General features: G+C 33.0%; 1 protein-coding gene across 2 annotated transcripts in view; it reads left to right on the top strand.

Moving 5' to 3' along the window:
* The window catches only part of LOC145685782 (uncharacterized), a 296,487-nt gene that overhangs the window by 200,148 nt on the left and 78,862 nt on the right, over positions 1-17,477 (top strand). The gene's annotated exons all lie outside the window — the stretch shown is intronic.

The following is a 17,477-nucleotide window of genomic DNA, read 5'->3' on the forward strand; positions in this document are numbered from 1 at the left end:
TATTGCGGTGAACAAAATATGCGTTCAGCTATTTTACAATTGCAATAAGGACACATACATGTGTACTGTTAACGTAAATGCCTATAGAATGGGTTTTAGGGTATTTCAGAATTGGAATAAGGCTACATAGATGTATACTGTTAATGGAAACGTGTATACAATGTACCTTATGATATTTCAAAATTGGAATAAGGCTACATAAATGTATACTGTCAACGCAAATACGTATAGCATGGACTTTAGGATATCTCAGAATTTTGGAATAAGGCTACATAGATATGTACTGTTAATGCAAACGTATATAGAATGGGTCTTAGGATATTTTGCAATTGGAATAAGGCTACATACATGTGTACTGTCAACGCAAATACGTATAGCATGGACTTTAGGATATTTCAGAATTTTGGAATAAGCCAACATAGATGTGTAATGTTAATGAAAATGCATGTAGAACGGGTTTTAGAGTATTTTAAAATTGGAATAACCCTACATAGATATGTACTGTTATTGGAAAAACGTATAGAATGGGAATTGGAAAAATTGCATAGAGACGTGTTGTTTTATGAACCCGTTTGCAGACGACTTAATACTATACTGAATGCTTTTGAATAAGGCCGCTAGGTGGCAATACTTACCACATGATTGCGTCAAAACATGCGTAAACTTGTTTAATGTAATGACATATATATTAATATATATTCCGTTTTAATATCATTTTATTGTACGCCGTTGGACGTAACGTGTTGTTTACCCCTGACTTATTATTAGTGCTAATAGTAGTACTGAATTAAAAATATAACATTTAGTAAAAAATATTATTACTGTTTTACAGTGTGTGGACCCTGCAGTTGCAATATATAAAAATTAGCGAGGCCATTTTTATCAGTTTTTGAAGAACAACTAAGAATTAGAAGGTGAGTGTATTTCATAATTATTATTATTAATATATTTATTGAAAACACTTGGTAAACAAGACTTTTTTAAAACCAATTTATTGAACATTTCTTGAGCTGAGCTTGTTTTTTAACCATTAATTATTTAACCAACACTTAGTAAACAAGACTTTTTAAAACCAAGTCATGAACATTTCTTTAGTTGAGCTTGTTTTTTAACCGGTAATTAATAAACAAGTTTCTTTTATAGTTTTTTCAAAGCAAGTTATTGATTATTGCTTGTTTTGCTGGATTTTTTTATTACATAGAACTCAAAATTTTTCTTTTTCTTTTGTTTTAGATGGATTTCCTGTGTTCAACTGGTGAGTTCAATATGATTGATGAACTTTTCCTGCATGAAGTTTTACGCGGGCTTGATGACTATTCTCGTGTCTTCAGTACGTGGAAGGCGATAATGGAGCTGCAGCGATTAGGTCATCGAGCCAGTGTAAGATGTGAGGCTTTACTACACGCTCTTCGTGCTTTAGAAGGTAATGACCTTATACTTTTAAATCATTGCGTTTCAGCCGCCGATGTGCTTGAGTTATTTGTACATGGATTTTTTCGTAATAAGGAGTTTTACAATTATGCTCAAGACAGATTTATGTATTTAATGGCGTGCGGAGAAGGGCAAATAGATAGAATAAATAATACAGAGTTATCCAACTTTTTTGATTTTGGTTCGCGATTTGTTTTGGATGAATCTTTAATTCCATCTGAATTACCCATAACTGTGACCCCTCAAGAAAATTGTAACTTGAGTGATGAAGACTTGGCATTTTTAGATGGAGTAAATCTAAATTCCGATGAAGAACAAGAAGTGAGGAGATTGGTTAAAAATGTGGACGATGCTGTGGTTAAACCCACGCAACAAGTCCAGGGACAAAATCCTGTATACAATCAGCCTTGTGTACAGGATAATCATGGTTATGGGGACCAATCTGATCCTCAACCTGGACCCTCACATGCTCCTGACCCCGTGTTTGTTGGATATGGGAGCAATAATAAGAAAAGTATAAATAGTACTGATTGTAGTGCTAGTGGTAGTACTAGTAGTAGTGGTAGTGGAAATAAAAATGAGGGGAAAAATCAGAGTAATAATAACTTCGAAGTAGTAAGAGAGAGCAGAAAACGGTTTCGTAAGTTTCATCTTACGGGCCATGAAATCGCGGTTAGACCAGTGGATAATGAAAGACGTATTGATAATCCACAGGCCTATATTGAAAGCTTATTTAATTTTGCATTAGAACATGTGTTATCTAATGCTCGCCCCACAGATTATATTGGACTATACATTGATAGTAGCAATAGTAGAAATAACAAGTCTGTATATGTTCCATTTAGAAGAAAACCCGATTTTTCTGCTCAAACTGTCCTTTCCTCAGTTGAACGAGTTTTAAATTCAAATGAGGATTTCCTTTTGGGGCATGAGGTATTGTTTCGCTTCCATGTAGCGGAGAGTATGCATGGAAACGGAAGAAATGCAGCAAGTGCTGTTGAAAAGTATTCCAAACATCAAGATTATTTGGAAAAGCGTTTAATACGCATAGAAAACAATAATATGTACTGCCTTCCCATGGCAATTGTATGGGGGATTACGAAGCACACCGCAAGTAAGCAAAGTTTATATAATTTAAGAACAAGAGATTATGATACATGGGTTCTTAAAGCAGAAGTTCTCTGCGAGATGGCAGGAGTTGACGTTAAAGCAAAGGGTGGATGTGATTTTAAAGACCTGGATTTGATACAATCATATTTAAGTGGTGAGTATCAAATTGTGGTGTATGAGGAAGATGAAAATAATGACCGTGAATATATAGTACGTTACCCGGGAGAGTATGCCGAGAATAAAATCTTTATTTTTTATAAGAGAGGTGACACTGTTGGCCATTTTGAACCCATTCCATACATTAAAAAATTACTTGGTAAATTGAAGTATTGCTATTATTGTTTGCAAGCATATAATGGGTTAGCATATAAACATAAGTGTGAAACTCACTGTTCTCTTTGTGAATGCAAACACGTACGAAATTATGATAGTGATAAAATTAAATGTAATGCGTGCAATAGAGAGTTTGCTGAGGGTACATGTTTTCAGAATCATAAGAAATGTAATAAAGGCGGGAAATCTGTGTGTGATAATGTTAAGATTTGCAATAATTGTGGTATCATCTTTGATAACAGGCGTCGAAAATCAAACCATGTGTGTGGTGAACATTTTTGCACGACTTGTCGTAAGCATGTTGATATTACTCACACATGTTTTGTACAACAACAAAAGCCTGTACATACTGATAGGTTTATGTACATTGCATATGATATAGAAACGATGTTAAAGGCACCAAATGCGCGCGGTGAAAGGGAACATGTGGTAGTACTTGTATGCTGTAAGCATATTTGCCACAACTGTATGAATAAAGGTATCGATGAGTCCTGTAAAACTTGTGGTGATAATAATGGAAATCGTTCGTTTTCTTTTAAGACAATGACGGACTTTATTAACCATGTATTGGCAGACCGACCTGACTTTAGACGTATAATTTGTATTGCACATAATGCTAGCAGATATGATGGTCTTTTCTGCCTTAGAAATCTAATAGAAGAGCAGCATCTTATTCCTAATGTGGTAATTCAGGGTCAGAAAATTTTTAATATTAATATTGGTAATCGAATTTTCTTTAAAGATTTTTATTTATTTATTGGATGTAAATTATCTAGACTTCCCAAAACTTTAGGCCTGCGCGGAAATTTAACAAAGGGAGATTTCCCATATTTATTTAACACCGAGGAAAATCAAAATTATGTTGGTCCCTATCCCCCAATTGAATTCTATGACCCTGAAGGACGAAGCACTGAAGAAAAACAAGAATTAATAGCCTGGCACCAAGAACGTGCGGCAAGTGGCGAGGAGTTTAACCTCGAAAAGGAAATGCTGTCTTATTGCGAAAACGATGTTAGAATTCTAGCAGAAGCGATCATCAAATTTAGTGACATTATCGAGGAGAAAACGAATGGTTTGCAATGTTTCATGACATCATCCACCATTGCAGGTCTTGCAATGCGTACATATCGTACTTTGTACTTACCTGAAAATACTATTCCCGTAATTCCCGCGTTGGGTTTCCATCATAAGACAAAGTATAGTACTAAAGCTATGCAATGGCTTATGTATATGGAAAAACAATTAGGGATAGAAATCCAGCATGCTAGGAGAGGTGTTGAAAAGTATATTGGTAGGTACCAAGTTGATGGATGGCATGAGGGACTCAACGCTGCCTTCGAATTTTATGGTTGTTACTGGCACTCGTGCCCGCGTTGTTACCCTTTCAACCGTAACGACATTTTACATGACGCTCAAGACTCATGCAATACAATGGAAAAAAGATATGAACAAACAATGCTCCGCCGGAAGTACCTAAAACGTTTAGGTATAAACCTATACGAAATCTGGGAATGTTCTTGGGATGAAAAGGTAAAGACGGATAAGGACGTACAAAGGTTTATTAAAGAACGTTGTACTAGCCTGCCTGATTTCCTTATTCCCAAGAATTGTTACAATGGCGGACGCACTGAAGTGTTCAAATCTTTTGTGAATTGTACGGGTAATGAGAAGTTATGTTACGCCGATATAACTTCGTTATATCCATATGTGATGTCACGTAAACCTATGCCCGTTAAATCACCTAAGATACATACGGGGCCGGACTTTCCAGATGTGGAAAGTATTCATGGTGTAGTAAAATGCACTATTTTGCCCCCGAAAAACTTGTATTTTCCGATTATTCCGTATGTGGCTGGAGGCCGATTACTTTTTGGTTTATGCCGGACATGTATGGAAGAGGAAAACACTGATGATTGTACTCATAGTGACAATGAGTGTGCTATTACAGGTACGTTTTGTACTCCAGAGTTACACCTGGCTCTTCAAAAAGGGTACAAAATACTCGATATACATGAAATATGGGAATTCGAACTCATGGATCCTGAAGAGGGGAATTCAGGTGGTTTGTTCGGAACTTATGTGAATTCCTTTCTTCAGATGAAGCAGGAAGCCTCTGGTTTTCCTGCTTATTGTAAAAATGAAGGAGACAAGCAAAAATATATCGAGGACTATTATGCCCATGAAGGCATACAGTTAAATTATAATAACATCAGGACGAACCCGGGATTGAGGCAATGTGCAAAACTTTACCTCAATTCATTATATGGCAAATGGGGACAGCGCACTGATATGTCACATAGTGTAATCGTTAGTGACGAAGTTACGTTCCTTAGGTATTTAACGTCGGCAAGGTATGAAATTCAAAGTGTGGTCCCAATTAATGACGATCACTTAATTATCACATATAGAGATAATGAAACTGAAAATGTCCCACTGGAATTTTCAAACGTTATATTAGCTGCCTTTATTACTTCGTGGGCTAGACTTGAACTATATAAATTACTAACGACTGTAGGACCAGACAGAGCCATTTACTGTGACACTGACAGTATTATGTATATACAGAAAAAAGATGAGGAACCTTTGTTACCACTTGGAAACTATCTGGGTGATCTAACAGATGAAATTCCAGAAGGTTGGGAATTTACAACCTTCTACGGTCTAGGTGCGAAAAATTATTGTTATAGGCTAATTAATGCCAAAGGGGATGTTCGGCACATACTCAAAATTAGGGGGATAACACTAAACGATAGGACCTCTCAAAAAATTAACTTTGAGAGTTTCTATAAATTAGTGTCTGGACAATTAGAGTCCACAGTAATAGAAAACCCAAATAGTATTGTGCGTAAACCAGGGTTCCGCATCTTTAGTCGTACAGAGACTAAGACACACCGTGAGGTAAATAAAAAACGTAAACGTGTTGACGAAGATGACGTGACTGACGATATACCAATAACAAAACGTGCGACTTTACCTTACGGATATAGGCCCACGAACGAGTAAATGTGACTTGTGTGAATGTTTTTTTTTCTTTTTTAACCAGTTTGTTTTTTATGGAAACTCTGCTTTTATATTCTTTTGTTTCTTTGGAAACTTCCTGTTAAAATTGAATGTAATTATGTTAAAATTTCCAGTGGAAAGTCGTTAATTATTTGTTGGACTGCTTCTTATAGAAGTGCATTGTTAATTATTTTTTCCTTCGCTTCTTATAGAAGCTCGTTGTTAATTATTTTATTGTTCTTTCGCTTCATTAGGAGCTTATTGTTAATTATTTATTTGTTTGCTTCTTATAGAAGTTCAGGACAATCGTTGATTGTTTTCTTACAAACCTCTATCTCTTTTCTTTTTAAATGTGTGAGTGTATATAAAGCAAAAGCTCTATTGCATGCATTCATTTGAGTACAACATGTTAAAGTTTCAACATCCCTCTACCATTTTAATTGCGGGTCCATCAAGGGCAGGAAAAACATGTTTTGTAAATCGATTACTTAATGAACGTGATCAAATGTTTAGTATAAAATTTAATGATATTGTTTGGTGTTATGGTGCAGTAATACCAAACCTGGATGCACATGCAAAAATACGTTTTGTAGAAGGAATACCTGACATGAATAATTTTGAAATTAAAGAAAATTCATTATTAATACTTGATGATTTAATGTCAGAAACTAATGGTGATGTTGCTAATTTATTTACAAAGTATGCACATCATAAAAAGTTAACTGTTATATTTATTATTCAAAATTTATTTCCAAAAGGAAAACATGCACGTGATATTAGTTTAAATGCACATTATATTATAGTATTTAAAAATCCTCGTGATAAATTACAAATACAATATTTAGCAAGGCAAATTATGCCTCGATATAGTAAGGAAATTGTGAATGTATTCGAAGAGGTAACACGTGAGCCTCACACTTATTTGTTATTTGACCTAACCCAAAAAACAAACGATGCATTGCGAATACGTACAAATATTTTTCCTAATGAAATCATGCATGTATACGCCAACATAAAAGACATGCATACAGAAATTTTTATTTAGTTGCTATCAAGATGTTGAAGGTAAAACAACACTACAACACGCTCCGTGCTCTGTGCAAATGCAAAAATACAAAACGAAAACAAATTTTACAAAATGCTTCAGGGGATTTAATAAGAACAATTTCTCAAGGAGCTAAAAACACAATAAAAGGAAACATCCCTTTAAATCCTCGTCAGAAGCAACGATTACGTAGACATAAAAAGATCTTGCGCGCTTTATCTCAGCAGCGTACTGCATTAAAGAAAAAGAAGAGGTTGTTACTACAGAAAGGTGGTGCACTTTTACCATTAATTTTGGGACCACTTCTAGCAGCAGTAGGCAGTAGTATTTTTAGTCGATAATTATGTCAGAATTACGTAAAATGATTTTAGTTCCTGAAAATGCAATACATGAAATTCAGTCCAATCTTAAATCAATAGATTCACATCAATCACGTTTAGATGAAGAAATGAATAATATTTTAAAACGTCATGATATTAGTGTACAACAAAAATGGAAATTATATCAACAAGCTTTGCATCGTTACTTACAGTATACATCTTCTTCTTCTTCACATAAACCTATTACATTACCTGTTATTCAGGATGAACAAAAAGAAGAAGAAAAATTATCATCACTTGCTTTGCAACAGGATATCAATACTTCTATTTTACCATTTGTATCAGACATTTTACAATCAGTACCAAAAACACTACGTAGGAAAACAGATCTATTATTAAAGCAGTTAACAAATTCTGATAAAATTCAGTGGGATAAGTCTGGCATAGTCCGTATCCAAGGAAAAACAATACCTGGTTCAAATATTATAGATTTAGTAAATGATGTTGTTCGTACAAGAAAATATTCAAGAAATCCTATAGGTATTTATGAATTTAAAAATTTATTAGAAGATCTTAATGTTCCTAAAGAATTTATTGGTACACCAGCATCAAAACTGAATAGTAGTAGTAGTAGTAAACAACGTATTCGTAAAATAAGAAAATCATCCAGTCCTAAAGCAGTATCTAATTTATTTAAACATTGGAAAGAATATAGTATGTAAAAAATGACAAAGTTATCAAAAATATATTATGATTATTCAAATCCTAATTCTTTATCAAGTATACAAACATTACATCGTAAAACAAAATTATCTAAAAGAAAATTAAAAATTGGTTAGCTTCTCAAGATGCTTATACATTGCATGCACCAATTCGTAAAGTTTTTCAACGGAAAAAGTATTATGTTAGTGCACCAAATGAAACATTACAAATGGATTTGGCAGATATGCAAAACATTGCAAAGTATAATAATAATTATAAGTATATATTATGTTGTATTGATATTTTTTCACGTTATGCATATTGTGTCCCCTTAAAAACAAAGAAAGGTCCTGAAATGGTAAAAGCAATAAGAAAAATTTTAAAAAATTTCAAGTTACCCGTGTTTAATGTCCAAACCGATTTAGGTACAGAATTTTATAATCGTCATGTAAAACAATTGTTTAAAGAATATGAAATTAATCATTATAGTGTTCATTCCGAAATTAAATGTGCTTTAGCAGAACGTTTTATAAGAACGATAAAAGAAAAATTGTATCGTTACTTTACTGCAAAAAATACTTATCGTTATATTAATGTCTTAGATCAAATTGTCAATAATTATAACCATTCATATCATTCAAGTATTAAAATGGCGCCTGCAGAAGTAAATGATTCCAATGTGAATCAAGTGTGGAAAACATTATACGGAAATACAATAAATAAAAAGAATACAAGTTGTAAATTTAGTCCGGGTGATTATGTTCGTGTTAGTAAGTATAAACATGTATTGGAAAAAGGATATTTACCTAAATGGTCACAAGAAATATTTATTGTTGATAAATGTATTAAATCTAATCCTGTGACTTATAAATTAAAAGATTGGAATGGAGAAGAAATTAAAGGAATATTTTATGCACAAGAATTACAAAAAGTAATTATAAATTCAAAAAAAACTTATCTTATTGAAAAAGTATTAAAACGTAAAAATGGTTGGATGTATGTAAAATGGTTGGGATATCCGTCAAGTATGAATTCATGGATTAGATCCAATTCTATTCAGTCTTCAAAATGAATTCAAACCTTACACATGACTTTTACGTTACTCTTCCTTCAAATGCCAGTAGTAAACTTTTTAATAATAATACAACAGCTTCATTTCGCGTTAAATTAGCACAACCTATTGATTTAAGTGATGGGGAATGGGGTGTTGCATTAACACAAATTAATATTCCGTGGAGTTTTTATAATGTTGGTGAAAATGAAGAAATAATAATTACTACTGTTATCAATGATAAAGTTGAACGCCATCATGTTCGTGTAACACCGGGATATTATTCGTCTATCGAATCTATTCTTGAGTTAATTCCTGAAAATGTTCGTATGTTACAATATTTACAAAATAAAAATCAAATTGTAATTAAACATTCTTTAAAATTAGAAGATCAGTGTATGATTGGTATTACACCAGGATTACAACATATTTTTGGATTTATTAATGAAAATACACACGATATTAAAAATGTAGTATACACAAAAATTAGAAATGTTGATTTATTATTATCACGGGGTAAATTTCCATGTAATTTAGATTATAATATTCCCAATTCAATTAATGTATGTGTTGATATTGTAAAACATCAACAAAATATTGGACCGTTAATTCGAAAACTTAGTGTATATAATGTACAACACGGTAATGTAAAATCTTTTGTGTTTCATACACCCCATTATGTTAAAGTTGAAAAGAAATATTTTGATACAATAGAAGTAAACTTAAAAGATGAACACGGTTTAAAATTACCATTTCGTTTCGGGACTTCAAACTTGACACTTCACTTTAAACGAAAATGATTTCTGAAAGTATTGATGATAGTTTTTACATTACATTAGTTTCAAATGCTAGTACAAATGTATATCCTACAAATAATCCAACACATTTTATTAATCAGTTGAAAAATAATATACGATTATCAGAATCCGATTGGTACGTAGGGTTAAGTGAAGTACATATTCCATTAACATGTTATAACGTCACCGAAGGTGAAAATGTTGTATGGTACAAATTTAAAAATGCAGACCCTATGAAAAGTAAAGTTGTTGTTGGATATTATCCATCCATTCATCATTTAATAGATGAATTAAATACAATATCAAGATTTATACGGTTTAGCTTTTCAAATATTGTACGTGTTGAATGCGATGAACGTGTAGAATCTGTTACATTGTCACCTACATTAGCTTTACAATTAGGTTTTTCTGAAAAATCAGATCTTGTAAAAGAACGCCGTGGATTCAAACAGCCATACGTAGATATTGGATATCCACATCAAATTTTTATTTATACCGACATTATTCAATATCAATTTTTAGGTGATACAAAAGCTCCGTTACTACGTATAGCAACAATTTCAGATATTAAATATGGAAAAGTTCAAACAATTACCTTTGAAGATATTCATTATATGCCACTTGCAAAATTTTGTTTTAATACAATTGAAATACTATTAAAAGATCATGCAGGGCGAAATTTGCCATTCCGATCTGGGACACTGACCGTAACACTTCATTTTAAACGCTCTCCTGTTAAATAATAATAATAATAATAAAATGAGATCTAGACGTGTTACTTTACATCGTGGACGTGGAATACCATATTTTTCAGGACCTGTATATCAAAGGGGACACGGTATAGGGAGTTTCTTTAAAGGGTTATTTCGTTTTGCATTACCATTTCTTAAACAAGGTGCAAAAACTGTAGGACGTCAAGCATTGCAAACCGGTATACAAGTTGCGGGTGATGTATTGGAAAATAAACCATTTAAAGAAGCGGTTCGTGCACGTGTAAAAGAAGCTGGTAATAATTTAAAGACAAAAGCTATTAATAAAGTTGGACAGTTGCTAACTGGTAGTGGTAAGAGACGGTCACGCAAAAGAAAGGCTCCTGCAATTGTAAATTTTGGACCACCAACAAAACGTAAACATATAAACGATATCTTTTCATAATGTCGCTCCTAAATTCCGATAGTTCTGAATGCTGTACCAATGAATTTGATTTCTTTTCAATACCAATGACACAAACAGCTATTGAAGCAACTATAAATGCTGAATATCGACCTATTTCTACATTAACATCAGAAGGACCAATTGAATTTGTTATTCCTGGAGAAACAGGAGAATTTATTCATCCCGCATATCTATATCTTTATGTACGTTGTAAAATTACAAAAGATGATGGTAAAAATTTAGTTAATGATGATGTTGTTGCACCAGTAAATAATTTCCTACATTCATTATTTAGTCAAATTGATATTTCGTTAAATGATAAATTAATTAGTTCTTCATCAGGATCTTATCCTTATCGTGCATACATTGAAACTTTATTAAATTATTCTCATGATGCTTCTCAAACACATTTAGCATGTGCTATGTGGCATAAAGATACTGCAAAAAATTTTAATAAATTAGATAATACAAATGATGGTTTTCAAAAGCGTGCCAATAAAATAAAAAATAGTAAATCTTTTGAAATGTACGGACGTCTTCATACTGATATTGTAAGTTTAGATCGTATGCTTCCTAATAAAGTAAGTTTACGTGTAAAATTACATCGTAGTAAAGATAACTTTTGTTTAATGTCTCCTGAAAATACAAGTTACAAAGTTGCACTTGAGGAAGTTATTCTACATGTACGTCGTATTGATGTTGCTGCAGATTTAGCTATGCAATTAAATACACGAATGGTTTCAGAAACGGCCAAGTTACCTCTCACAAGAGTAGAAACAAGATCTTATACTATTCCTGCACAAGTCAAGTCATATAACCTTGATAATCTCTTTCTGGGTAATGTTCCTAAAGGTCTGGTTATTGGTTTCATTTCCAACACAGCCTTCAATGGTAAATCACATCTTAATCCATATGAGTTCCGAAACTTTAACGTTAACAAACTGCAATTACATGTTGGATCAAAATCATTCCCTCCCAACCCCCTTACGCCTGATTTTAATAATGATTTATACCTTCTAAGTTACTATACTCTGATATCAGGTACTGGTATATATTATCAAAATTATTCACATACTGTTACTCTTGAAGAATATCCTAATGGATATACTCTGTATGCATTTATTCTATCTCCAACTGGAACTTTAGATGACAACACTTGGGATGTAGTTCGTGATTCTCCTGTAAATTTAAAAGTATCATTTTCAGAAACTTTAACTGAACCAATTACATGTATTGTCTATGCGCAATTTGATTCGTTAGCACAAATAGACAAAGATAGAAATATTTATACTGATAACACCTTCTAATTTATTCATTTGAGTAGAATGAGGGTTGTTGTACACTTCTCCGCATTCCATAATAATGATGAGGAATTTATTGTAAAGGAACTAGCAATTGTAAATCCTGACGTTCCGTTTTTACAAAATTGGATATTTAAACCACCATATCCATTAAATAAGCTGTCTGAGCCAATCATAAATACAAACAAATATCTAAGTGAAAATGTATATGGCATTACCTGGCACGAAGGCGATGTAGAGTATTCACTTCTTAAGGAAATAATTCAATCATATTGTTCAAATACCACCAGTATTTACACGTATGGATTAACTAGAAAGTGTTTCCTTGAAGAAATTCTGCAAAGAAATGTTACAAATTTGGAAGAAATAGACTGTCCAAAGTATACTGCATTAAGTTTCCACGTTCACAAGTGTGCACATAATAAACATCGTTTTGGACAATATAGGTGCAGTATTCATGAAGCATTACTATATAGTGAATATGTAAAAGTGTATGATTATGTTTTACATGTGAAAAACAGTGATAATTACATACCTACTATAATTAAAAAATAATAATCATGTATAGTGACGAATTGTTAAAAGTATTAGTGACTGATAAAGTGACTGGTGCAAGTGTTACCGGGATTTATCCTATTGATAAACTTCCTGTAATGGTAGAACCACCTGCAGCACTTGTAATTAATCTTGATACATCCAATTCAAGTGGATCACACTGGGTAGCAGTGTACATTAATGAGAAAAAACGGATTCTATTTTGACAGTCTTGCTATGGACATTCCCAAGGAAATAAAAAATTTTTTATCCAAAAATACTAAATTATATTTTACAAACAGTGAACAATATCAGCACGATGATTCTGTGTTATGCGGATACTTTGTATTATATTTTTTGCATCATATTATTCGCACTCAATCATTTGAAAAGTGTTTAAAATTGTTTAACAACAAAAATTTAAAAAAGAATGACGATATTGTTTATAAACATGTAAACAACATTTTAAAAAGAAAACACAAGTAATTTTTTTATTTTTTATTATTGTATATATATTTTTTACAATAAAAATTTTTAAACTATATTCATGCATTTAATTTACAAATCCTCGTTACAATCTTGATAATGCATTAGTTAATGCTGTTGATCTTTCATATTTCCACCAGTAATTCAACTGTTGTGCGTTACGATATGCACATCCTGATTTCTTTACAACATTTTTGTGAAAAGAACAATATTCATTAAATGTATTTCCACACAAATCATTTAATGCTGGACATTCTTTCGTTTCTAAATCAATAACATTATCTAATGCAAATATTCTCTTAATCCAAAGAGATTTTTCTAAACCTTTACAATAAAAGGTTGAATTCATTGTACATAATTGATATACAAGGTTACGTATAAATGATACAGTATATCCTGTTTTACTATCCCAGTTCAAACCGTGTAAATTCAATGTCAGCCAATCAATTTGTTTTTGGCAACCTAATGACAATAAATTATATTCTATTGGTGATTTTACCAAGCAATGAAAATTTACTGTATCATCACATGCGCTAAGACAAAACTCACGAATAATAAATTCGTTATCAGACATTTTAAAACCTTGAATATCAATAATGTATTGATTTACGCAAGGTGAAATTTCATTTGTGCGCTGAATAAAATATGGTATGATTTGTCCAACAAATTCTGTATTTTTTAAAAGATCACAAGTTTTACGCATAAAACACATAAATGAGATTTCACTATGTTCTTGTTCATACAATTCAAAAAGTTCACCAAGAGTTTTATCAAGAGATAAATACTTTGCTGCAAATGATCCAATATCATGAAGAGTACTTGATTTGCAATCCAGCGGATTATTCTCACGTAAGTATACATTTATTGTTTTTAATACACAATTCACATTAATATTTTTAGCACTACATAACACACATAAAACTCTCACACTATTCGGATACATTTTTCCTTCTGTCTTTTCTTAATAGAACCTCTAGTAATTCCGGAAAATAGTCTATATCATTTAATAGTTCCAAATATGCTTCATAAAATTTTTCTCTTGTTAGTATTCCAATAATGTGGGTGTTGGCATACAGGTAAAACACATCATCTTCAACACTAGGGCTTGCTATAACACTCCAAGCACGGACTTCCAATGATTTTGGGGGTAGATTCATACAATCATGCGCATACACATGATACGATCCTTCTCTGCAACCATCACATATTAACGTCTCGTTAAATTCCCATTTTTCAATAGCTTTCTTTATACATTCTCGGTCCACATTTTGACTATTACAAGAACAGTCTAAACTCCAAAATCTTGATGGTGATGATGCTGGGGTTTCTGAAACTGTTAATACTGATGAATCTATTTCATCAATATCAAATTCTTCATCTGAAGATGATTCATATAATTCTGTTTCAGCATCAGATAATGATGCTTCAATATCGCAGTAATCCTTCTTCTCATACGACTGCATTGTCTGTCTTTATATATTTTCTCTCTTAGAACTTGTATTTAAAGTACTTTCAGATTCATCACGTGTTCACCTTATGCCTAATCAATGTGATTAGTCATCAATCACATGTTACTTAATCATACGATTGTAGCCCCAAATTACTTATCACATGATGTTTAGTCATACGTCAATGGTCAAAATTACTCATCGTCACATGATGATTCGTCGTTCAACAAGTTTATCTAATCGTACAAAGGTCAATTCATCCGGTTTTTCAAAGCGCGCAAAACCTCAGTTCATGTCTTAACTTCTTCGGTGATGGATGTGCAAGAACAAGACTCCGTCTTTAGTACGGACATCAAATATGGCTAAATAATGCAATAAAATAAAATAAAGTTATTTCCTATTTTCCCAAGTTCAATTCCTGTGTCCACATAAATATAATTTCATATTTTTTAAAAAATTCATTAAACAGGGGGAGGGTGTCCCTAAAAAAACGTGGTCCCTATACAGGGGTCAATCTTGGGTCCTGGGGGCCATTTCCAGGGACCATCCACTGTGACCTTCGTAGTGGTCATTCAACCTTTCCTTTCGTCATCTATCATTGTGAAACACATCACGTGTTCTTTATCAATCAATTGACCTTTCCCCCTTTCCTAATCCTATTGCATCACCTCCTTCGATACTCCCCCTTATCCTTAATTAAACAAGCGATAAACTATCTTATCAAGGCGCGGCAAGTCTTTTGATGTTTACCATACTAAATCTATACTACTAGAGAAGGTAACGAACGAAGATGTTTTAAAATAGAGGAGAGAAGATGGCACTTTTAGCCAGCATTCTCCATAGGAAGGTCAATTGAATTGGACACATTTTGCGAAGAAAGTGTCTTCTTCATACCGTCATAGAAGGAAAGATGGAAGGAGGGCGGGGAGTAGGAAGAAGAACATAACTAATTGATGATTTGAAGAATAGAAGAAAATTTGGGAGTTAAAAGAGGAAGCTGAGGGTCGAAAAACGTGGAAGAATCATTTCCAGGGCTGAACATAAGAACAAGAAGAAAAAAATTAGTAGTATCATGACCTGCCAACAGGCAGAATACTTAATAAAAGAAGGGGATGAGCAGGATAATCCAAATTTACAGATTCAAGTCCTAGAGAACATTTAACGTTATTTTAACAATTTCTAAATTTAAGGGGTGGTTCTATGAACCTATTCCAAAATTATAGAGAGTTGATTCAATAAAGCCTTGTCTTAAAAACTAGAATAGAGATTTACTCATCTATATAGCCATAAGGTGATAAAACCTCATCAAACAGAATAAGATGGATCAAAGACCTCCGACATTTAAAATTTTGCCATTTTTTAATTCATAAAAAGAAACGAGATGTACCAACCAAACTTACAGAGGTACGTACACTGGTCCTATACTGCCATATCATTTTTTTTTTTAAGTTTTGGCAATTTCCAAAATTTAATGTGGTGGTTCTATGCTTCCCTCCCAAAAATAGTGAAAAGGCTGAAGGACTCTTGCCAAAATCAAGAGAGGGTGGTCCTATGCTCCCCAAGGCCATTGACTTCAGCTGAGGGACCATTAGTTCTGAGGCAGGGCTACCAAAAATTTTGATGACGAAGTTTCCATAAAGTTCCCAGTACTACTTTCGCGTAAAAACATAAAACAATAAAATAAATAATTTCCATTTCCATTGGTGCCGAAATGTTATACAAAAGTTATAAATTGCAATAGAAATTTTAATTTGTTTCGCAAATTGCTACACAAAAAGTACAGTCTAAAAGACTCTGATATATACAGGGTGTTTCAAAACAACATCGACAACGTTTGAGCGATGATTCCTGACACCAATATAAGACAAAAAGTATAGGCTAACCTGGGTGCACAAATACTTCCTTTCGGAGTTACAAGCTGCCGAAAACATGAAAAAATGAACTTTAAAGGTCCATAGGTCCAAAACTATGGGACCTACCGTAGTCGGATCAAGACTTTACTTAGGAACTAATATGTGCGCTATCCAAAATTATATGTTTCAGAATCATAAGGTATTCACACAACAATTTTTATAAAGGAAGTTTAACTGCGGGTATATAATTTGAACTCCTCACCAACTACCTCTATAAAAATTGTTGCGGAAGTACAGAGGATTCTGAAACATGGATATTTGGATAGGACACATACTAGTTCCTAAGTGAAGTCTTGAACCGACTACTGTAGGATCCATAATTTTGGACCTATGGACCTTTCAAAATTTTTTTCCATGTTTTCGACAGCCTATAACTCCGAAAGGAACCATTTGTGCATCCAGGTTGGACTATACTTTTTGTCTCATCTTGCTGTCAGGAGTCATCTTCTAAACGTTGTAGGTGTCTTTTTTGAAACACCCTGTATATAGTACTCTCATGGAGTGTACCAGCTGGTACGGACGACCCGCCACTGTAATTGATCATTTTATGAACATACAGCCAATAAAGTTTTGTGTGACTTCTATCTAACATCATTAAATTGACATCTTGCAGACTTCGAGGCTATTTTACTTACCCCAATGGCTTTCCCAATATTTACTCGCAGTTTTTTTTTCTGTAAAGAGGTTAATTGTTGATTGGGTCAGCGTGGAAAGAGGGCTTTTATTTGCGGTGTCCATGGTATTTGTGCTGTCAACGTTGTTTCTACGACCTACTTATGAAAAAAAAAAGTTTGGTTTTGTAGTTAGTCCTAAGGTTAAAGTGAACTAACATGTGTTTGTTTTCATTGCAG

Source organism: Thermobia domestica, chromosome 5, assembly GCF_964235325.1.
Source record: "Thermobia domestica chromosome 5, izTheDome1.hap1.1, whole genome shotgun sequence".
Lineage (NCBI taxonomy): Eukaryota > Metazoa > Arthropoda > Insecta > Zygentoma > Lepismatidae > Thermobia > Thermobia domestica.